The sequence below is a fragment of the Capra hircus genome, chromosome 23 (assembly GCF_001704415.2).
Source record: "Capra hircus breed San Clemente chromosome 23, ASM170441v1, whole genome shotgun sequence".
In the NCBI taxonomy this organism is placed as follows: Eukaryota; Metazoa; Chordata; class Mammalia; order Artiodactyla; family Bovidae; genus Capra; species Capra hircus.
In genome coordinates, this window is record NC_030830.1 from 48,418,089 (window position 1) to 48,430,480 (window position 12,392).

The 12,392-nt window shown below is 35.7% G+C and overlaps 1 protein-coding gene across 1 annotated transcript in view; it reads left to right on the plus strand.

The window, feature by feature from the left end:
• KHDRBS2 (KH RNA binding domain containing, signal transduction associated 2) overlaps positions 1–12,392 on the plus strand; it is an 800,500-nt gene that overhangs the window by 545,668 nt on the left and 242,440 nt on the right. The gene's annotated exons all lie outside the window — the stretch shown is intronic.

The window sequence follows — 12,392 nt, forward strand, 5'->3', positions numbered from 1 at the left end:
TGACTAATATTCCATTTTATACGGACCACATCTTCTTTATTCATTCACTGTCAAAGGACATTTAGATTACTTCCATTTCCTGGCTATTGTAAATAGCATTCCAATGAACATTGGTTTGCATATATCTGTTTGAATTATGTTTTTCTCCAGGTATATGCACAGGGGTGGGATTGCTTGGTCATCTGGTATTTCTATTTTTAGTGTTTTGAGGAACTGTTATACTGTTCTCCATACTGGCTGTATCAATTTACATTCCCACCAACAGTGAAAGAGGGGTCTCTTTCCCTACGTTTATTCTCTTTTCTCCACGTTTAATGTCTGTAGATATTTTTGGATAATGGCCATTCTCACCAATGTGAAGTGATACCTCCTCCTAGTTTTGATTGCATTTCTTTAATAATTAATTATGTTGAGTATCTTTCCATGTGTTTGTTGGCCATTTGAAGGCTATATTTGTAGAAATGCCTATTTAGGTGTTCTGCCTATTCTTATTTATTTATTTATTTTCATATTGAGCTGCATGAGCTGCTTGTATATTTTGGAGATCAATCCTTTGTCAATAGCTTCTTCACAAATATTTTCTCCTAATCTGAAAGTTGAGTTTTTGTTTTGTTTATGGCTTCCTTTGCTGTGCAAAATCTTTTAAGTTCAATTAGTTCCATTTGTTTATTTCTATTTTCATTACTCTAGGATGTGATGCAAAAAATCTTGCTGGAATTTACATCCAAATGTGTTCTGCCTATGTTTTCCCCTAAGAGTGTGTTATACTCTTTGGCCTTACATTTAGGTCTTTAATCCATTTTGAATTCATTTTTCTGTATAATGTTAGGGAGTGTTCTATTTTATTTTTTTGCATGTAGCAGTCCAGATTTTGCAGCAATAATTATTGAATAAATTATCTGATCCCCATTGTATACTTTTGTCTGATTTGTCATCAGTTAGGTGACCATAGGTGCACAGGTTTATTTCTAGGCTTTCTATCCTGTTTCATTGCTCTATACTGTTGTTATTCAGTTGCTAAGTCATGTCTGACTCTCTGTGACCCCAAAGACTGCAGCAAGCCAGGCTCCAATGTCCTTCACTGTCCCCAGATTTTTTTCAAATTCATGTCCATTGAGTCATAATGCTATCAAACTGTCTCATACTCTGCCACCCCCTCCCTTCTCCTATGCCCTCAGTCTTTCCCATCATCAGGGTCTCTTCCAGGGAATTAGCTCTTCCCAGGTGGCCAAAGTCTTGGAGCTTCAGCTTCAGCATCAGAACTTCTGATGAATATCCAGGCTTGATTTCCTTTAGGATTGATAGTCCAAGGGACACTCAAAAATTTTATCCAGCACCACAACCCCAAAGCATGAATTCTTTGGTGCTCAGCCTTCTTTATGGCCCAATTCTCACATCTATACATAACTAATGGAAAAGCCATAGTTTTGACTGTGCAGATTTATTAGCAAAGTGATGTCTCTGCTTTTCAATATGCTGTCTAGGTTTGTCATAGCTTTTCTTCCAAGGAACAAACTTCTAATTTCATGGCTTCAGTCCCTGTCCACATTGATTTTGAAGTATAAGAAAGTAAAATCTGTCACCACTTCCAATTTTTCCCCTTCTATTTGTCATGATGGGAATTAGGTGCCATATATATATATACATATTTTTTTTTGAATGTTGCATTTAAAACCAGCTTTCTTACTTTCCTCTTTCACTTTTTTCAAGAGGTTCTTTAGTTCTTCTTCACTTTATGCCATTAGAGTGGTATTATCTGCATATCTGAGGGTGTTGATATTTCTCCCAGAAATCCTGATTCGAGCTTGTGATTCACCAGCCTGACATTTTGCATAATATACTCTACATACAAGGTAAATAAGCTCGGTGACAATACACAGCCTTATCGAACTCCTTTCCCATTTTGCATGTTTGGATCTAAGTGTTGTTTCTTCATCTGCATACAGTTTTCTCAAGAGACAGGTAAAGTGACAGGTAAAGATGGTATTCCCACCTCCTTAAGAAGTTTCCAGTTTGTTGTGATACACATAGTCAAAGGCTCTAGCATAGTCAGTGGAACCGATGTTTTTCTAGAATTCCCTGGCTTTCTCTATGATCCAATGAATGTTGCCAATTTGATCTCTGTTTCCCTGGCCTTTTCTAAACCCAACTTGTACATCTGGAATTTCTTGATTCATATGCTACTGAAGATTAGCTTGAAGGATTTTGAGTATAACCTTGCTAACATGGGAAATAAGCACAGTTTTGTGATAGTTTGAGCTTTCTTTGGCACTGCCCTTCTTTGGGACTGGAATGAAAACTGTCCATTTCCAGTCCAGTCGCCACTGCTGAGTTTTACAAACTTGTTGAAATATTGAGTGCAGTACTTTAACAACAGCATCTTATAGGAATTTAAATAGTTCATTTGGAATTCCATCACCTCCACTGGCTTTGTTCATAGTAATTCTTCCTTAGGCCCACTTGACTTGACATTCCAGGATATTTAGCTCTAGGTGACTGACCACAACCATTGTGGTTATCTGAATCATTAAGACGTTTTTAATATAGTTTTGTGTAATTCTTGCCACCCTTCTTTTCTACTTCTGTTAGGTCCTTACTGTTGCTGCCCTTTATCATGTCCATACTTGCATGAAATGTTCCTTTGATGTCTCTAATTTTTTTGAAGAAATGTCTAGTCTTTCCCATTCTATTGTTTTCCTCTATTTCTTCGCATTGCACATTTAAGAAGGCCTTCTTATCTCTCCTTTCTATTCTCTGGATCTCTGCCTTCATTTTGTTATGTATTTTCCTTTCTCCTTTGCTTTCATTTTTCTTCTTTTCTCATATATTTGTAAAACTTCTTCAGATCATCACTTTGCCTTCTTGAATTTCTTTTTCTTTGGGATGGTTTTAGTCACTGCCTCCTGTACAATGTTACAAACTTCTGTCTGTAGTTCTTCCAACACTCTGTCCACCAGATCTAATCCCTTGAATCTATTTGTCATCTCCAGCCTAAAATCATAAAAGATTTGATTTAGGCTACATCTGAATGGCTTAGTGGCTTTCCCTACTTTCCTTAACATAAGCCTGAAATTTCCAATAAAGAGTTTTGATAAAAGCCACAGTCAACTTAAGTCTTGTTTTTGCTGACTGTATAGAGCCTCTTCATCATCAACTGCATAGAATAAAATCAATTTACATTTCTGTTTTTCTGCCTTTACCATACTATGTTGACTACTGCAGGTTTGCAGTATAGTGTGAAATCAAGGAGCCTGAATCTTCCAGGTTCGTTTCTCTTCCTAAAGATTGTTTTGATGATTTGAGGTCTTTTGTGTTCCTTATAAATTATAAAGTTTTTTTTTCTAATTCTGTGATAAATACCATTGGTAATTTAACAGAGGTTGCATTCAATCTGTAGATTGTTTTGGGTAATACAGTCACTTTCAAAATATTAATTCTTCCCATACAATAATATGGTCTATCTGCATCTGCTTATGTCGTTTTCACTTTCTTGTAACAGTATCATATATTCTGTGCCCAAGTCTTTTGCCTTCTTACATACATTTATTCCTAAGTATTTTACTTTTTGCAGCAATGGTAAGAGGGATTTTTTCCTTAATTTCTCTTTCAGATTTTACATCTTTAGTACATAGAAATGAAAAATATTTCTGTATATTAATTTCACATCCTGCAGCTATGCAAGATTCATTAACTATCACTAGTAGTGTCTGGCGGCATCTTTAGGATGTTTTACATGTAATATCATATCATCTGCAAATAGTGACAGTTTTATTCTTTTCCGGTATGGATTCCTTTTATTCCCTTTCCTTGTCTGATTGCTTTCAATAGGACTTCCAAACTGTATTGATTAATAAAGGCTGGGGTAATTAATAAGGGACATTCTTGCCTTGTTCCAGCTTTTAGATGAAATTATTCCCTTTTTATCATTGAAAATGATGTTTTTTGTGGATTTTTCATATACATATGAATTTTAATGTGTTGAGGTTATTTTCCTCTATGCCCACTTTCTGGGAAGTTTTTACCATAAATGTTTATTTAATTTTGTCAAAAGCTGTTACTGAATCCACTGAGATTATCGAATGGTTTTTATTCTTGTTTGTTAGTATGGTGAATCACATTTATTGATTTGCATATACTGAAGAATCCTTGCATTTGTGCACTTGATAAATCCAACTTAACTATGTTATCTGATCTTTTTAATGTTTTGTTGGATTTTGTTTACTAATATTTTGAAGAAAACTTTTGCATCTATGTTCATCAATGATATTTGCCTGTAGTTTTCTTTGTGTGTGTGTGATATATTTATCAATTTTGGCATCAGGTAGTTGTGGCCTTGTAAAATGAGCTTGCCAGTGTCCATCCCTTTTCAGGCTTTCAGAAGAATTTGAGAAAGATAAGTGTTAAGTCTTTTCTAAATATTTGATAGAGTTCACCTATGAAGCCACATGTTCCTGGATTTTTGTCTGTTGGAAGATTTTAAATCATACTTATGATTATTCTTTTCATATTATCTATTTCTTGCTGGTTCAGTCTTGGGAACTTAACCAATCTTGGAACTTGGGATTCTCAAGAATGTATTCATTTCTTCTAGATTGTCCATTTTATTGGCATATACTTGCTTATAGTAGTCTTTTATGTTCCTTTGTATTTTTGCAGTGTCACTGGTAACTTCTTCTTTTTCATTAATAATTTTATTGATTTGAGTCCTCTCCTTTTTTTCTTGATAAGTCTGGCTGAACGTTTATCAATTTTATCTTTCCAAAGAACCAATTTTTAGTGTCATTAAGCTTTGTTATTGTTTTCTTCATTGCTATTTTACTTATTTCTGCTTTGATTTGTATGGTTCCTTCCCTTATACTACTTTGGGTTTTGCTTGTTCGTCTTCCTCTAATTGTTTTAAAGAAAAGGTTAGGTTGATTATTTGTGACTTTTCTTATTTTCTGAGGTAAACTTATTTTGCTATAATCATCTCTTTTATAACAGATTTCCTGCATCCCATATGTTTTGGATAACCTTGCCTTTGTTATCATTTGTCTCTATATATTTTTTAAATTTTTTATTTGATTTCTTAAGTGATCCATTGGTTATTTAGTAGCATATTGTTTAGCCTCCCTGTGTTTGCTTCCTATGTTTTGATTCCTAAAATTTGATTGATTTCTTGTTGTTGATTTCTAATTTCATAGTGTTGTGGTCAGAAAGATTCTTGGTATGACTTCAATTTTCTTGTATTTACTAAGGATTCATTTGTGTATCAAAGTGTGATCTATTCTAGAGAATATTCTGTATGCATTTGAGAAGAAAGTGTATTCTACTGTTTTTGGATGAAATGTCCCATTAATTCTATCTGGTCTAATGTGTCATGTAAAATGTGTGTTTCCTTAACAGTTTTCTGTCTGAACGGTCTATTCATTGATGTAAGTAGAACATTAAAGCCCCCCACTATTATTGAGAAACTGTCAATTTCCCCTTTCATGGCTGTTCAGTTCAGTTGAGCTCAGCTCAGTCATTCAGTCATGTCCGACTCTTTGCAACCCCATGGACTGCAAAACAGCCTTCCTTGTCTATCACCAACTCCCAGAGCTTGCTCAAACTCATGTCCATCAAGTCAGTGATGCCATCCAAGCATCTCATTCTCTGGTATCCCCTTCTCCTCCTGCCTGCAATCTGTCCAAGCATCTGTTTTTATTTTTGTTTTTTCTTCTTTTTCACATGAGTCAGTTCTTCAAATCAGGTGGCCAAAGAAATGGAGTTTCAGTTTTAGCATCAGTCCTTACAATGAATATTCAGGAATGATTTCTGTGAGGATGGACTAGTTGGATCTCCTTGCAGTCCAAGGGACTCTCAAGAGTCTTCTCCAACACCACAATTCAAAAGCATCAGTTCTTCAGCTCTCGGCTTTCTTTGTAGTCCAGCTCTCGCATCCATACATGACTACTGGAAAAACCATAGCTTTGATGAGACAGACCTTTGTTGGAAAAGTAATGTCTCTGCTTTTTAATATGCTGTCTATGTTGGTCATAACTTTCTTTCCAAGGAGCAAGTGTCTTTTAATTTCATGGCTGCAGTCATCATCTACAGTGATTTTGGAGCCCAAAATAGTAAACTGTGTCACTGTTTCCACTGTTTCCCTTTATATTTGCCATGAAGTGATGGGACCAGATTCCATGATCTTGTTTTTCTGAAAGTTGAGTTTTAAGCCAAGTATTTCACTCTCTTCTTTCACTTTCATCAATAGTCTCTTTAGTCTTCACTTTCTGCCATAAGGGTAGTGCCATCTTCACATCTGCAGTTACTGATATTTCTCTGGCAATCTTGATCCCAGCTTGTGCTTCATTCAGTTCGGTATTTTCCATGATGTACTCTGCATATAAGTTAATTAAGGAGGGTGACAATATACAGCCTTAACATATTCCTTTCACAATTTGGAACCATTCAGTTATTCCATGTCCAGTTCTAACTGTTGCTGCTTGGTTTTCATGACTCTTACCATTGCCTTATGTATTGAGGTCCTCCTATGTTTGATGAATGTATATCTACACTTGTTATATCTTCTTCTCAGATTGATTCCTTGATCATTATGTGGTGTTCTTTCTTCTCTCCTGTAATAGTCTTTATTTTAAAGTCTGTTGTGTCTGATATTAGTATTGCTACTCCAACTTTCTTTTGAATTCTATTTGCATGAAGCAATGTCTTCCATGTCCTCACTTGCAGTCTGTTTGTGTTCTTGTGTTCCTAGGTCTGAAGTACATCTCTTGTAGACACCGTGTATATGGGTCTTGTTTTTGTATCCATTCAGCCAGTCTGTCTTTTGGTTGGAGCATTTAATCCACTTACACCGATAGTAATTATTACTATATATTATGAGATAGTTAGATAGTATCACCAATTCAATGGACATGAACTTAAGCAAACTCTAGGAGATAGTGGAGGACAGGAAAACCTGGCATACTGTAGCCCATGGAGTTTCAAAGAGTCAGACATGACTTAGTGACTGAACAAAAACAACAAATATCCTTATTACCATTTTCTTAGCTTTTGCTTGTTATAGATCGTTTGGTCTCTTCATATCTGAATAAGAACCTTGCTCTGTTGTGTATTCTTGGTTGAAAGTTTTTCTCTTTATCACTCTATATATATCATGCAAATCCCTTCTTGTCTCCAAAGTTTCTGATGAACAAAATCAGATGATAGTCTTATGGGATTCCCTTGTTTGTTATTTATTGCTTTTCCTTTGCTGCTTTTAGTATATTTTCTTTGTCTTTAAGTTTTTTTCCAATTTGATTAACATGTGTTTTGGCATGTTCTTCCTTGGCTTTTCTTGTATAGGAATCTCAGCACTTTCTGAACTTGTTTGACTCTTTTCTTTCCCCTTTAGAGAAGTTTTCATTTATTTTCTCTTCGAATAATTTCTTAGTCTCTTTCTCTCTCTTCTCCTTTGGGACCTATATAATGCAAATCTTGGTGCATTTAATATTATCCCAGAGGTCTCTTAACTTTCCTCATTTCTTTTCAGCCCTTTTTACTTTATTATGTTCCACTTAATGATTTCCATCATTCTATCTTCCAGATCACTTATCAGTTTCTCTGCCTCATTTATTCTGCTCCTGATTTCTTCTAGTGTATGTTCTATTTCAGTTATTTTATTCATCAGCTCTGTTTGTTCTTTCTATCTTCTAGCTCTTTGTTAAATTTTTTTTTTTTTGTATCTTCTAGGTCTGTACCTTCATTTTCTCCAAGACCATGGTCGGGCCCATGTTCCTGTGAAGTTACTGTTTTTTTTTCCCTGCGTCCCAGTGTGCACAAGAGCTTGCATGTGCCTCTAAGAGTAGAATTTCTTTCCCAAAATTTTGTGGAGCTCCTGAGATTAAGCCTCACTGGCCTCAAAACCAAAGGCTCTGGAAGCTCTTCCTCCTAATGCCAGACTCCCCAGTCTTGGGAGCCTGCTGTGTGTCTCAAAATGATCACTTCTGTGGGAGAGCTTCTGCATTATAATTATTATCCAGTTTGTGGGTCACCTACCCAGTGGATATTGGATTTAATTATATCACAAATGCATCCGTCCTACCATCTCAGTGTGGCTTCTTGTCTGTCTTTGGATGTAGAATATCATTTTTTGTTAGTTCCAGTGTTTTTGGCTGATGTTTGGTCAATATTTAGTTTTGATTTTGGTGGAGTTTTTTTTTTTTTTTTTTCCCTTTGTTTTTAGAGAAGGTGAGTTCAGGTCCTTCTACTCAAACATCTTGTCTCCAATTCAGGTTGTAGTATATTTTTTATAATATCACATTTTCAATGCAATTGTGGAGCATTTTTTAGTAGTAATTTTAAAATTCTAGGTAACAAGATATCAGGAACATATGCCTCAATTAAACGTGTACTAAGATGCTCTAGTTTCAGCTGGATTCATGACCTAGTAACCAACAATTAATTCAAAGTTTGATCTGCTTAATGAAGAACTGGATATGAGCACATAATACACAATTAAAAGCTTTGGAGTTTAGAAAATTATATTTATGTCATGAAAATAATACACAAGATATATTTAGTCTAGAGAATACTTAGAGTTTCAGTAGCTTTACATTTGGGCATTTAAAATTATTTCTCATTTATTTGAAAGAGCTAGATGCTTTATTACTATAAATACAGTGATATATATATATATATATATATATATACTTTAGTTGCATACCTAGAAAAACTTGAGTTTATTAAAAACCTGGCCATTTAATAATCTAATACTAATTTAATAATCTATAATAATCTAATCTTTTAACATATCAACTGATTTTTCTTCAATGATATAAATTTGCATTAAAAGTATGATTAAAAACTATTTGTCACTATTACTTTGCAATTCTCTTATGCAATATTTGTTTCATTTATCACAAATGACATTCAAATTTACTCCAAATTTGACATGCAAATGACATTCGAAATTACTCCCCCAACCCATCTCTGAATTTCTTCTAAGATAAATCTTAATATTTCCTTAACATTTTAAACTAAAATTATAAAGATCAAATGTAAATTCTCCACAAACTTTTTTTCATTCCTTTCTTCCTCTGGTTAATAGTGTCATTATTCTTCTAGCCATTTCTGCATTAAAATGTCTTTTATTCCTACCTTCCCAAGTCATACTGTACACCTTCCACTAAAGTATTCTTGAACAGCTTTTGGTTGCCCATCCTCTCTCGCTCCATCACACAGGTACATACTAAGTAGAATGTCATTGTTTCCACAATTCATCTACCTCAGCTAAAGCCTAAAACATGCCTTGTTTTGCTCACTCTATTACTCACCCATACTTTTTTTATTAAGTGAAATTATTTAGAAAATTGGACAACATTCAATTTATTTTCTTAAAATATCAATTACTATTCATTGTACTAGTCAGTGGGGCGTCCCTCATGGCTCAGATGACAAAGAATCCGCCTGCAATGAAGGAGACCAGGTTTGATCTCTGGTTTGAGAAGATACCCTGGACAAGTGAATGGCAACCCACTGCAGTATTATTGCCTGGAAAATTTCATAGACAGAGGAACCTGGTGGACAATAGTCCATGGTATCACAAAGAGCCAGATAGGACTGAGCAACTAACACGTTTTGCTAATCAGCAATCTGTTCCATGTTTAATCTATATGTAATAATTTTAAAACAAGAGAATGGCAAATATTCTAATTAATCAGAGTATAAGGTATGTTGAACAGAATAGGCTCCACCAGCATTTACATCAATGGATATACCAAAGCTCTCAGCCTGTAATGCTGAGAACTTGATTTTGTCAGCATTCTCTATGCTAGTTCTGATTCCCCCAGAATCAGGTTTAACTTGGATTAAACATGTAAGGACTTCATTAGGGAAAATGTTCTTATGGTGAAAAAGATAAATGAGTAAGTAAAGAGGGAGCCAAAGAAGGATGGAGAGCCCTCACAATAGAATATCTTACCCAAAGTAAAGAGAGGTCCTAGACAGCCAGGGAAAATGGCATTATAGGGAAATTCAGCTCGGCTGTCTAGAAATCCTTGTGGCACAAGCAGAGGAGACTTGTAACTCCCAGGTATCACTTATTTTAGCATTTCAATCACATTTGATCATTCACTGGGAGTTCTTCTTGGGTAGATGGCCTTGGGACAAATATGAGTTCAGAACAAGGCAAGAGGAATTCTACTGTCAGTTACATCTGCAGTTACAGCTCTGAGTCCAGTTGGCCAACACAACCCTGGAAGATGATCCAGTTTTTAAAATATATTATATCTAACTACCTCATAAGAAATTTGATTACGTATTAGCAATCAGTTCAGTTCAGTCGCTCAGTCGTGTCCGACTCTGTGCGACCCCATGAATTGCAGCATGCCAGGCCTCCCTCTCCATCACCAACTCCCAGAGTTCACTCAGATTCACATCCATCGAGTCAGTGATGCCATCCAGCCATCTCATCCTCTGTCGTCCCCTTCTCCTCCTGCCCCCAATCCCTCCCAACATCAAAGTCTTTTCCAATGAGTCAACTCTTCGCATGAGGTGGCCAAAGCACTGGAGTTTCAGCTTTAGCATCATTCCTTCTGAAGAAATCCCAGGGCTGATCTCCTTCAGAATGGACTGGTTATCTCCTTGCAGTCCAAGGAACTCTCAAGAGTCTTCTCTAACACCACAGTTCAAAAGCATCAATTCTTCAGTGCTCAGCCTTCTTCAGAGTCCAACTCTCACATCCATACATGACCACAGGAAAAACCATAGCCTTGACTAGACGGACCTTAGCCGGCAAAGTAATGTCTCTGCTTTTGAATATGCTATCTAGGTTGGTCATAACTTTCCTCCCAAGGAGTAAGTGTCTTTTAATTTCATGGCTGCAGTCACCATCTGCAGTGATTTTGGAGCCCCCCCCAAAATAAAGTCAGTAGTGTTTTGCTTATACTAAGAGCTAACAATCTTAGTGTCAAATTTTGACATTAATATTTATCATAGTGCATTGTTTAATTCTGTCATAAGATATGCTCTAAAGTAATATTGCATGTATAAATTTATCTTCAATTTATTAACTTTTTCTCAGCCTTCAATGTTGCAAGAATTAGAATATGTCTCTTTTTTATAATTCATGACAACCTGGAGGGATAGAGTAGAGAGAGAAGTGGAAGAGGAGGTTCAGGATGGAAGAGACACATGTATGTATACCTATGGCCGATTCACATTGATGTATGGCAAAAACCATCACAATATTGAAATTATTCTTCAATTAAAATAAATTAAACAAACTTTGGGGGTCCATGGATTTTCATTAGATAAGAAGCTGCAAAGATCTGCTGTCAACTTAAGAATATTACATGGGAGAAACATTATGGAATTAATTTTTCATTTGATAGTGACTAGTCATTTCAATCAGAAGCAGCAATTTGTTGCATTCCCCAATCCTAATAAAATATTAGGCATGTTAATTATTCAGTTTGATTGCTTTGTGAATGTGAAAAATAAGAGGTATAAATTGAGTAATATATGACTTAATTGTCAATAGCTCTTCTGTTAATCTACTCTCCTGAATCCATTATTCAGGTGCTGAACAGGGTGAACACGAAAGCAACATGTTAAAAATAAAAAGTAAATGCTTTGGAATGACTAGTACTTTTACATGTGAACAAAGTAGTTTTGGGGGCATGAGGTAAAATTTGTGTTAGAAATGCTTGTAGATTGCATGTACCCCGCCCCCCATCTTCTAGCCTGGGATATGCAGATGAGTGCACGGTTTCCATATGCTGTTACTATAACTCACATTCATAGAGCTAACCTGGTTCAAGTGTCCACAAGACCTCAGACATCATTTATGTTAACCCAAACATTGCTACAAATATTTCTCATCTCAATTCCTAGATAGCTCATGACTTTCACTTAAACCCATCTTTAATGAAATAGAATTTACTTGTATTGCCCGTTTCACAAAAATACCAATTACCCAGTTTTGCATTGCTCCACCAAGAGTTTGTGTGTTTGTGTGTGTGTGTGTGTGTGTACATTCACATAACTATAGCAGTAAAAAGAGGAACAGGTAAGACTGACACTAGTTTTTTGCAGACAGCATTCATCTTCATTGACTCAGGTCATTCTTTAGTCCTATTTAAATGACAGATATGTTTCCACATTGGTGCAGGACCAAGCTAGTCTCTTTGACTTTGACCCAGTCTCTGACTGCTATGAAGCCTCTCTTCTGCTCTGGCTATTATTCTCCATCAGCTCATAGCTAGAACACATAGGAAAGTATTTATTTTTAAACATTGCTCATCAAGTTGTTTAGTTCAATTGCACAGCTTCCAAGTTGTCTGAAACTGGCCATTCACTTGAATTTTTAAATTATTTTAGCACAGTGTATACTTTGGTCCTTGGAGTTGACCCCCTTCAGTTTACGTGTC